Raw genomic sequence first — 12,108 nt, forward strand, 5'->3', positions numbered from 1 at the left:
ATGCCCATGCCTTTTAGACATTTCCACATTGGAAACTTAACTATTTACACCCCACATTCACGCCCCAAGTGCAGTTCTAGCATCTGTGGAATTAGCAGCAAGAAACCCCATCTTTTATCTCATTCTTTCAGTTGAAGCCCACATACAGCTTACCATTGGTTTCCGTCAAGCCCAAGACGTGTAACAAGCCCCCAAGGTGCACATCTAGCCATGTTCACAACAGAGCATTGTAGGCAAAAACAAAAACTGCCGAATACTAATCTATATTAAGAAAGAAAAGTCAAAGAAAATGAAATGAAAATTCTGCTACTTAAACGGAAGAGAAAGAAAATAAACTCAAGGTTGCCCTACTGCTATATACGGAAAGAAAAACTCAAACGGGAAAACAAGTGCAACTTCAAGAACTCAGTTGCTCAACTGTAGCCGAATGAAAAACCAAAAAAAAAAAAACTCTCTCTAGCTTCTAAACGGAAAGAAGTAAGTAAAAACTGCCCATGTGTTGCTGCCTCCAGCTAATTAAATACTCTGTCCAACTTAAACGAAAGAAAGAAAGAAATAAAATCTGCTGCTGCTACTTTCCGTCCAGCTGTCTTCCATGATCCCATGTGTTCTCCTGCTGCCCCAGATGCTATTGATCTCCAGCTGCACGTCCAGCTACTCGGAAAAGAGAGAACAAATCTGCTGCTGCATGTGTGAGTTGGTTGCTATGTGCTGTCCGAATGAGTGTTCTGCTTGTGTGAGCTGGTGTGAGTTGGTTGATTGTGAGCTGCTTTGGTCCAGGTGATGCTATTGATCTCTTGCTGCACGTCCAGCTACTCGGAAAAGAAGGAATAAATAACTCAGAAGCTTGCTACTGCTGCACGTTCAGGTTGCTGTCCATGTGGTCCGAATGAGTTGCTGTCTGCATGTGTAAGTTGGTCCCATGCATGGTCCGAATGAGTGGTTGCTGCATGGTGTCCGTGTGGTCTGCATGTGCATTGTGTGAGTCACTTTTCTGCATGTGTGAGCTGGTGTGAGTGCAGTTCCGAGTGAGTGCTTTGCTGCTGTGTTTGTTCTGCTGCATGGTTGCTGTCCATGTGGTCCGAATGAGTGGTTGCTGCATGGTGTCCGTGTGGTCTGCATGTGCATTGTGTGAGTCACTTTTCTGCATGTGTAAGCTGGTGTGAGTGCAGTTCCGAGTGAGTGCTTTGCTGCTGTGTTTGTTCTGCTGCATGGTTGCATCGCCCCACATCATTATTCAGCCTATGTATATTAGCTCGAATGCGGAGTATCTTTCTCAACACTCTTCCATCATGAAGTTTCATGCCATCGAGCTTTTCAATGGAAAAAGCCTCATCACCCAACGTCCCCAAACAGGTTTTCCAACTAACCCTTACCTTGATTTTCCTCAGCATAATCTCTCTTTGCTTGAACAGAAACACACACTCATCATTTTCCTTTCCTACGTTAAATTTCCAAGGTTTGAGAAGCATAGGATTTCACAAGGAATGTGATATATTTATTGGAAAATGAGTTGGCAAGAAGTGCTTCTATCTTTTGAAGGTGGAAAGATAGCTCAAGAAACCCTATGAACATGAAGAACAAGGAGAACAATGGTACAAACACAAATGATAATAGAAAGCAAGAAAAATTATGGACTAGAATGCACAGTAATCAATAGTTGGTAGAATTCAAGCAGAAATTCATGCTTTTAATCAATTAAAATCACAACTTTGATTTATTCACTTTAACCATTTTTCCATTTAAAACCAATAATAATGTCATGAAGAATTTAAAATACATTGGTTTTAAATAGCTAAAATATGCAATATTTCAGCTCAATCACTCACACTCCACATTAAGCCGCATAGTTCGGTAATCGAATCCGATGAATTGCAGCCCACACACCTTGTCTTCTATTTCGTTCTTGAAATTGAAGGCCACATACACCTTACCATTGGTTTCGGTCAAGCCCAAGAAGCGTAACAATCTCCCAAGGTTCACATCTAGCCACGGTTGAGCTTATGACTTGAGTTAAGGGCAATAATCGACTTCCACACGATTATTTGTCTCTAGACCATATTTTGATATTAATTTATCTTTTAATATTCTTTCTCACCCTTTTTATCTTGACCTTATCGTTTTCGTTGTTGTTTTCCATCATTCTGAGATTTAATTAGAAGATTAGTATTGATCCAAGACATGTTAACTGAAACAAAGCCATGTAAACGCCCATGTCACCGAAAATCGCCACCTCGGGGCACCTTCATGTGTGCATTGCAACAAATCGGCGCCATGCCCATAACTTTTAGACATTTCCTCATTGGAAACGTCACTATTTACACCCCACATTCACCCCACAAGTTCAGTTCTAGCATCTGATGAATTAGCAGCAAGAAACCCCGTCTTTTATCTCATTCTTTCAATTGAAGCCCACATACAGCTTACCATTGGTTTCCGTCAAGCCCAAGACATGTTAAAAGCTCCCAAGGTTCACATCTAGCCATGTTTAAGCTTCTCGCTAGAGTTAAAGGTCAACAATCAACACACACATGATTATTCATCTCTAAATAATGTTTTGTGCTTAATTTCAATTTTAATATTCTTTCTCACCTTTTTTCCATAAACCTTGTAGCTTTTATTGTTGATTGTCATCATTCTTGGGTTGAATTAGAAGATTGTTCTTCATCCAAGACATGTCAATTGAAGGAAAGCCAGGTAAATGACCAAGTCACCGCAAATCGGCACCTAGCTGCCCCTACATGTGCATTGCGACAAATCGGCCCCTAGTCCCCGCATTTCGCAATATTTTCGAAAGAGAAATCACACTACTCACACTCCACATTAAGCCGCATAGTTCGGTAATAGAATCCGACGAATTGCCACCCACACACCTTGTCTTCTATTTCGTTCTTGAAATTGAAGGCCACATACACCTTACCATTGGTTTTGGTCAAGCCCAAGAAGCGTAACAATCTCCCAAGGTTCACATCTAGCCACGGTTGAGCTTATGACTTGAGTTAAGGGCAATAATCGACTTCCACACGATTATTTATCTCTAGACCATATTTTAATATTAATTTATATTTTAATATTCTTTCTCACCCTTTTTATCTTGACGTTATTTTTTTCACTGTTGTTTTCCAACATTCTGAGATTTAATTAGACGATTAGTATTGATCCAAGACATGTTAATTGAAAGAAAGCCATCTAAACGCCCAAGTCACCGCAAATCGCCATCTCGGTGCACCTTCATGTGTGCATTGCAACAAATTGCCACCATGCCCATGCCTTTTAGACATTTCCTCTTTGGAAACTTCACTATTTACACCGCACATACACCCCCCAAGTTCAGTTCTAGCATGTGATGAATTAGCAGCAAGAAACCCTATCTTTTATCTCATTCTTTCAGTTGTAGCCCACATACAGCTTACCATTGGTTCGGTCAAGCCCAAGACGTGTAGCAAGCCCCCAATGTTCACATCTAGCCATGTTTAAGCTTCTAGCTAGAGTTAAAGGTCAACAATCAACACACACATGATTATTCATCTCTGAACCATGTTTTGTGCTTAATTTCAATTTTAATATTCTTTCTCACCTTTTTTCCCTAAACCTTGTAGCTTTTATTGCTGATTGTCATCATTCTTGGGTTCAATTAGAAGATTGTTCTTCATCCAAGACATGTCAATTGAAGGAAAGCCAGGTAAATGACCAAGTCACCGCAAATTGGCACCTAGCTGCCCCTACATGTGCATTGCGACAAATCGGCCCCTAGCCACCGCATTTCACAATATTTTCGCAAGAGAATTCCCACTACTCACACTCCACATTAACCCGCCTACTTCGGTAATAGAATCCGACGAACTGCCACCCACACACCTGTCTTCTAGTTCGTTCTTGAAATTGAAGGCCACATACACCTTACCATTGGTTTCGGTCAAGCCTAGAAGCGTAACAATCTCCCAAAGTTCACATCTAGCCACGGTTAAGCTTATGACTTGAGTTAAGGGCAATAATCGACTTCCACACGATTATTTATCTCTAGACCATATTTTGATATTAATTTATCTTTTAATATTCTTTCTCACCCTTTTTATCTTGACGTTATTTTTTTCATTGTTGTTTTCCATCATTCTGAGATTTAATTAGAAGATTAGTATTCATCCAAGACATGTTAATTGAAACAAAGCCATGTAAACGCCCAAGTCACCACAAATCGCCACCTCGGTGCACCTTCATGTGTGCATTGCAACAAATCGGCGCCATGCCCATGCCTTTTAGACATTTCCTCTTTGGAAACTTCACTATTTACACCGCACATACTCCCCCCAAGTTCAGTTCTAGCATCTGATGAATTAGCAGCAAGAAACCCTGTCTTTTATCTCATTCTTGCAGTTGTAGCCCACATTCAGCTTACCATTGGTTCGGTCAAGCCCAAGACGTGTAAGATGCCCCCAATGTTCAGATCTAGCCATGTTTAAGCTTCTAGCTAGAGTTAAAGGTCAACAATCAGCACACACATCATTATTCATCTCTGAACCATGTTTTGTGCTTAATTTCAATTTTAATATTCTTTCTCACCTTTTTTCCCTAAACCTTGTAGCTTTTATTGCTGATTGTCATCATTCTTGGGTTCAATTAGAAGATTGTTCTTCATCCAAGACATGTCAATTGAAGGAAAGCCAGGTAAATGACCAAGTCACCGCAAATCAGCACCCAGCTGCCCCTACATGTGCATTGCGACAAATCAGCCCCTAGCCACCGCATTTCGCAATATTTTCGCAAGAGAATTCCCACTACTCACACTCCACATTAACCCGCCTAGTTCGGTAATAGAATCCGACGAATTGCCACCCACACACCTGTTTTCTAGTTCGTTCTTGAAATTGAAGGCCACATACACCTTACCATTGGTTTCCAACATTCTAGTTCGTTCAGTAATAGAATCCGACAGATTGAGCTTGAGGAGGAAACTTGCGACACTCATTCACAATCAAGGAGCTTATTATCTTGGATATATGACTCTTTATCTCTTTGTTTTCTTCAACAACCTGCATAATCAAAGATTCAAACTTTTGATTAGTTTTACTCTGATCATCAATAAAAGCATGCAAAGTGTCTTCTAAAGGACTCCTAGAAGATGAAGGTGCATGATATGGTGCAGGATATGATCTAGGGGGTTGTGCAGGCGGCTGGTTTTCAGTCTTCCAGCTAAAATTGGGGTGATTACGCCACCCAGGATTGTAGGTATCAGAGAAAGGTGCAATAGGCTTCATGTACATGCCTAAGGCATTACATTGTTCGTCATACATCCCTCTCATCTCAGCAAATGTGGGACACTCTTGGGCAAGGTGATCTACCCCACCACACACAAAACATCGTCCAAAAGACTCTGCATGATTAGCCACGTGTGTTGGCTTTAAGTCTTTATTCTTCAACACCTCTAGCTCCCTAGTGAGCATCTCAACCTTAGCCTTTAGGTTATCTTGTTCCCTGAGATGGTAAATTCCACCACCATTTAGGTTTTCTGCAGGTCGTGACCTATTTGTGCTCTCAGTAGCACTAGGTCCAGTCCAAGTGTGAGCTTTTTCAGCAAGCTTATTGAGGTATTTTGTGGCCTCATCAAGATCTTTCTGTAAGAACTCACACACATCATTTCCACAAATTGACGCTCTCTAGGTGTAAGTCCCTTATAAAAATAGCTCACAAGGCGCCAATTCTCATATCCATGGTGAGGACACATTACTCAATAGCTCCTTAAATCTCTCCCAAGACTGATACAAAGTCTCACTATCCTTTTGTACAAAGGTGGAGATTTGTCTTTTTAAAGCATTGGTCTTATGTTGGGGAAAGAATTTATTAAAGAAGACCTGAGTCATCTCATTCCATGACCCAATAGATCGTGGTCTCAATGAGTATAGCCAACTCTTAGCTCTATCTTTCAAAGAGAAAGGAAAGAACTTAAGTCTCACAATGTCATCATTTTGACTATGAAAAGTCGCAACTACTTCCTCAAACTCCCTAATGTGCACATATGGATTTTCATTTTCCAAGCCATGAAAAGTAGGGAGTAACTGTATCATCCCTGTTTTAAAATCCAATTGGCGAATATTAGCTGAAAACATGATGCATGATGGTGTGGCTGTGCATGTAGGGTGGAGGTAATCCTGAAGGGTCCTAGTGGGTTGATCTTCGTTTTCACTCATTTTCTCAGAATTAGAAGAATTTTCAAACAAATGATCAGAAATGTTAAACTCAGACTCTAACACAGGTCTACAAGCAAACCGACCAAAGGCGTCTCTATACCTGTGTATGCAAGGTAGAGAAAAACACAACACTAAAAAAAAAACTACAAAAAGAAATAGAAAATTAAAAAAATGCAGCAAGCTAAAAGAGGGGACGAAGTTACCGCCTTTACAAACTGTTGAAAAGAAAAACTCTCACAATTCTTCTACCGTCTCCCCGGCAACGGCGCCAAAATTTGATTACGCCCAAAGAATAACGCGATAGTTGTAGCACAGCTTTGGGGTGTTGATTCCACAGGGAGAGAAATTAAAAGAATAGCAAGAGAAACAAAGAAACTAAAGAAAAAATATTAAATAAGTAATAGAGAACAAAGATTAATTTTAAATGTAAATTCAAGTGCAGCAAAGTGATTAACAGAAAAAGTACTCAAATTTGACAAACAATAGAGCGTCGAGAATCCCTTGCACAAATCTGGTATTTTAATTATTCTTAATTCATTGGATAACTCAATTAGAAACTCAATTCCCGCAATTCCCAATCGGAAGGTATAGATTTTATAAACCAGACTGAAATCAAATATAACCCTTTGAAAAAACATTCACCACTTTTAAAAAACGCGAATTACTACCCCTATTGATAAAATCCAATGACGACAATATACTCAGGAAGCGATATTGTAACAAAAAACTAAATCAATATAGATAAATAACTGATCCAAACATAATCAAAGAACTAATTCATTCAATAGAAAAAGCATGACTGAATCCATAAACACAATAAATTCTATGAGTATTCGAAGAAAAAAACATCAACGATGAATTGAGAATGATAAAACAAAAGAGTTTTAGCAATTGAAAATCAAATACATGAATTAACAATAAATTAGAAATACCATCTAATGTGCAAGTTCATCCCTAACCCTACTTGAGAATTTAGTTACCCATAAATATAATGGACAACAAAAATCTCCAGAGAAAACTTAAGCGAACGGTGGCCATGGAAGTGATTTTCTCCTCTCTTCAGATCTGCCTCTTGTGCCTCTTCCTCCCCCTCCATTTCGTGCTAATGATATGCTTATATAGGGTAGGAAAGAAACCCTAATGTCCTCTTAATTTCTGCATAAAAAAATCGCCTAAATTTTAGGACTTATCTTGACAGCCACGTACTGCCTTCGGAAGTTCGAATTTGGAAATCCTTATTAGAGACAAAGTTGTAGCCCTTTAAGATAGCTTTCCAATTCATTAACAATCGCATCAATCAGATATGTGAGTAAAAAGATACAGTCAAAAGACTAAAGTATGTCCAGACTGTCTCCTAGCGAATTTCGGACTTGGACTTCTTGTGGTTTCATTTTGTGATTTTTTTTCTTTTTCTTTTCTTCCAAATTGCTCTCAAACCCCATGAATGTCCTCCTTTGAATTTGACTGGGCTTGACTTACTCTTTTATAAACTCTGAAATTAGATATAAAAAAACTGCTTAGGAGTATCCCAACGTAAATACAAATTCAATTTAAGAATACACATTATTTCATATGATTTCTATTCATATTTTAGCATTTTAGTCCAATAATAGGGTATATAGAGTGCACTTTTGCACACTCATCACACCCCCCAACTTACTCCTTGCTAGTCCCTAGCAATTTTCATGTCAAAACAACGAAAGAGACCAAAGAAAATCACACATAAAGGCCATCAAGTCACACTTTCCAGATTCACATATCAAAACAATCTAAGGAATCCAATAACCCATCAAGATCAATCCACCTATAGCAATCCACAGAGTGTGTGTAGGTTCTCCAAGCCATAACCATCGTACCACTAACCTTGACACATGCAACATCAAGAACGTCTTAAGCAAAAGGTTCAACTCCATAACTCACGGGTATAATAGTGTTTCGTGTAAAGGCTCTCTCTATGGAGTTGACAATGAGTTTATACACACTCTCATGGAAAATTAGGCAATTATGTACAAGCAACAAGCAAACAATGATCTTATGATAGGAACACTAACAAATGAGACTTCCATCAATTTTTCCAACAGCTTACTTAGGATTAGAATGGTCAACAAAAAAGGTTGTAATGTGGCTTGGTTTTGGGATTATATAAAAAAAAAAGGATGAAAGGGATTCAAAAACTTCCAAGTACATACAAAGGGAATTTTATTAAATATCTCAATAGACCACACTTCTCATTTGATATACTCTCTAACTTTTCAGATCATCAAATAATAATGATTTTCCTTCTTCTTCCTCTTTTTTTGTTTTCAACAATTTGATGGACAAACACATGCCACTTTTGTATTCTTTCCATCTCTACCAACTTTTTTTTTTTTTTTTTTTGGAGCTCACTCAATTGAACACTTTGCAACTTGTACTCTTCTCTTTTTTCTATCGTCTTCTTCTTCTTCTTAATTGAAAATGATAAAATTAAAGAAAGAAAATACAAATTCCACACCTAGTATACAGTTGGAAGTAAAAAGGGTAAGAAAATCTGTGTATAGGTTATACTCCAATGTGGAGAGGCATGGATGATATGGGCATATGAAAAGAAAAAGCTACAAGTGTTTATTGGCTCAAAGTTGGCTACTAGGGGTCTATGATGGAAATGATAGCTTGAAAGGCTCAAACGTTAATCCTAAGTTGACCTTCGTCATATCCCAAGTATATCCATCATTGTACCGCAAACCATGTAATGATATTCTCAAAAGAAGTGCCCAATTCAATAGATCAATTAACGCTTATCACAATTTACTACATTTGTATGCTCTCAATCCTCTCCAAACTCACATGAATACTTAAGCAAAAGAGTTCTCTAGCTACATGTGTCAAACCACCATCTTACCACAAAACTTGGATAAGTGCATTAAGGATTCTGTGAATGTTTCAGCAAAAAATGATTTGGTGGGTTTGGTGAATTCACGAAGATGGCTATGAATGAGAATGAGTACACATGTGAAAATGATGCACGTGTGATGCAAATTAAAAAAAAATTGACACATGAAAATATGCCACAGAGTTCCAACAAGCATTTTAAATACTGAATTTGTACCACCACCCCCCAACTTAAATGAAACATTGTCCTCAATGTTTAAGAATCAAAATTGAATGGGGAGTAATTGAAAATGGTAGAATACACCTGATGAGTGACGTGGGTAGCTCCCTAAACACCAAAGATGGTAATCTGAAATGACAAAATGAAACTATCCTGCAATCAAAAACAAAGAAAACAACAGTAAACAAAAAGGAAAAGAAAGAAAATAAGAAAAAACAAAAACAAAACAAAGCAAAACAAAATAAATAAAGAAACACATACCTTGGTGGTGTGGTCAAGGTTGATAGATTGGATCCACAAGTGGAATGTCTTCCACTTCCGGAACTTGCCTATCAAGTAATATTTTAAGGCGTTGACCATTTACTTTAAAGATCCGACCATCCTTAGGATCCTCTATTTCTACCACCCCATTTACAAAAATATTTTTCACTAGAAATGGGTCAGTCCACCTAAACCGAGGTTTTCCTTTGTGCTTGTGAGATCCAAAATCATATAAGCATATTCGGTCATTAGGTTTAAACCTCTTCCTAAGAATATTTTTATCATGAAACGTTTTCATTTTAACCTTATAGACTTTAGACTTAGGCAAAGATTTCAATTTAACTCTTCATGCTTTCATACTTACAGGAATCTGTTTTCCACATTTCTTAGGCAACTCCTCAAATTTCTGTTGCCAAACCTGTGTGCCATAATCCTAAGTTTCATAAAAAATAGCACAAATATCAATAACATCATATGAATCACTAACAGATGTATTAAACTCAAAATTCACAAGGGGATATTCAAGGGGATCAAAATCATGAGTTGTGTGAACTCCCTTATCAATCAGTGCATCAATCATATACGTTTGGTGGCACTCGTCATTTGTTGACTGCTTCTCAATATGGAAAATGTTGACCTCCATGGTCATGTTTCCAAAAGATAACTTCATCAACCCATTCCTGCAATTTATAAGTGCATTAGCCGTAGTAAGGAAAGATCTACCTAATATGAGAGGAACTTTAGAGTTAGACTCAATAACTGATTGAGTGTCCAAAATTAAGAAATCAACAGGATAATAAAACTTGTCAATTTGGATCAAAACATCCTCAACTATCCCCCTCGGTTTCTTAATTGAACGATCAGCCAACTGAAGCACGACAGAAGTAGCTTAATTTCACCCAAACCAAGCTGCAAATAAATGGAATAAGGCATCAAATTAACACTAGCTCCTAGATCTAGCAAGGCTTGCCCAAACTCATGATTCCCAATATTACATGCAATGGTTGGACAACCAGGATCCTTGTACTTAGGAGGAATTCGCTGCTCAATTAGAGCACTAACTTGCTCTGTCAGAAATGCTGTCTTCTTAACATGGTGCTTCCTCTTAACTGTACATAAATCTTTAAGAACTTTTGCATAAGTGGGAACTTGTTTAATAACATGCAAAAGAGGAAGGTTAATCTTTACCTGCCTGAGGTTCTGCAAAATTTCATTACTAGGATCCAAAGTTCGCATACCAGATTTTAAAGCTTGAGGAAATGGTACCTTAACTGGACTCTTGATTACCTCGGCATCCTTGGGGAACTCGGTGCTATCATTGCTTTGTTCCTCTTCAACATTCTCTTGCTTATCAGTTGTTGGGATGTGTAAGGACTTACCACTTCTTGTCATAATGGCATTGACTTCTTTTAAATTTTTTTGTGTCATATGCTGACCTTGGGGTGCGGATTGAGCTTGAGAAGGAAACTTGCCACGCTCATTCACACTCAAGGAGCTCATTATCTTGGATATATGACCCTTTATCTCTTTGTTTTCTTCAACAACCTGCATAATCAAAGATTCAAACTTTTGATTAGTTTTACTCTGTGCCTCAATAAAAGCATGCAAAGTGTCTTCTAAAGGACTCCTAGAAGATGAAGGTGCATGATATGGTGCAGGATATGATCTAGGGGGTTGTGCAGGCGGCTGGTTTTCAGACTTCCAGCTAAAATTGGGGTGATTACGCCAACCAGGATTGTAGGTATCAGAGAAAGGTGCAACAGGCTTCATGTACATACCTAAGGCATTACATTGTTCCTCATACATCCCTCTCATCTCAGCAAATGTGGGACACTCTTGGGCAAGGTGATCTACCCCACCACACACAAAACATCCTCCAAAAGACTCTGCATGATTAGCCACGTGTGTTGGCTTTAAGTCCTTAGTCTTCAACGCCTCTAGCTCTCTAGTGAGCATCTCAACCTTAGCTTTTAGGTTATCTTCTTCCCTGAGATGGTAAATTCCACCACCATTTAGGTTTCTTGCAGATCGTGACCTATTTGTGCTCTCAGTAGCACTAGGTCCAGTCCAAGTGTGAGCTTTTTCTGCAAGCTCATTGAGGTATTCTATGGCCTCATCAGGATCTTTCTGTAAGAACTCACCATTACACATCATCTCCACAAATTGACGCTCTCTAGGTGTAAGTCCCTCATAAAAATAGCTCACTAAGTGCCAATTCTCATACCCATGGTGAGGACACATACTCAATAGCTCTTTAAATCTCTCCCAAGACTGATACAAAGTCTCACTGTCCTTTTGTAGAAAGGTGGAGATTTGCCTTTTTAAAGCATTGGTCTTATGTTGGGGAAAGTATTTATTAAAAAAGACCTGAGTCATCTCATTCCATGACCCAATAGATCGTGGTCTCAAAGAGTATAGCCAACTCTTAGCTTTATCCTTCAAAGAGAAAGGAAAGAACTTAAGTCTCACAATGTCATCAGTTGCATTTTGACTATGAAAAGTCGCAACTACTTCCTCAAACTCCCTAATGTGCACATATGGATTTTCATTTTCCAAGCCATGAAAAGTAGG

The 12,108-nt window shown here is 38.5% G+C and overlaps 2 non-coding genes across 2 annotated transcripts; both read left to right on the forward strand.

The window, feature by feature from the left end:
- Positions 1–5,702: 5,702 nt before the first annotated feature.
- On the forward strand, positions 5,703–5,811 carry LOC122305923. The gene has a single exon (XR_006241355.1). It is a non-coding gene; the product is annotated as a small nucleolar RNA R71 (small nucleolar RNA).
- Positions 5,812–11,758: 5,947 nt separating this feature from the next.
- Positions 11,759–11,866, forward strand: LOC122305902. Its single transcript, XR_006241333.1, has one exon. It is a non-coding gene; the product is annotated as a small nucleolar RNA R71 (small nucleolar RNA).
- Positions 11,867–12,108: the final 242 nt, after the last annotated feature.

This window comes from Carya illinoinensis, chromosome 3, assembly GCF_018687715.1.
Source record: "Carya illinoinensis cultivar Pawnee chromosome 3, C.illinoinensisPawnee_v1, whole genome shotgun sequence".
NCBI classification, from domain to species: domain Eukaryota; kingdom Viridiplantae; phylum Streptophyta; class Magnoliopsida; order Fagales; family Juglandaceae; genus Carya; species Carya illinoinensis.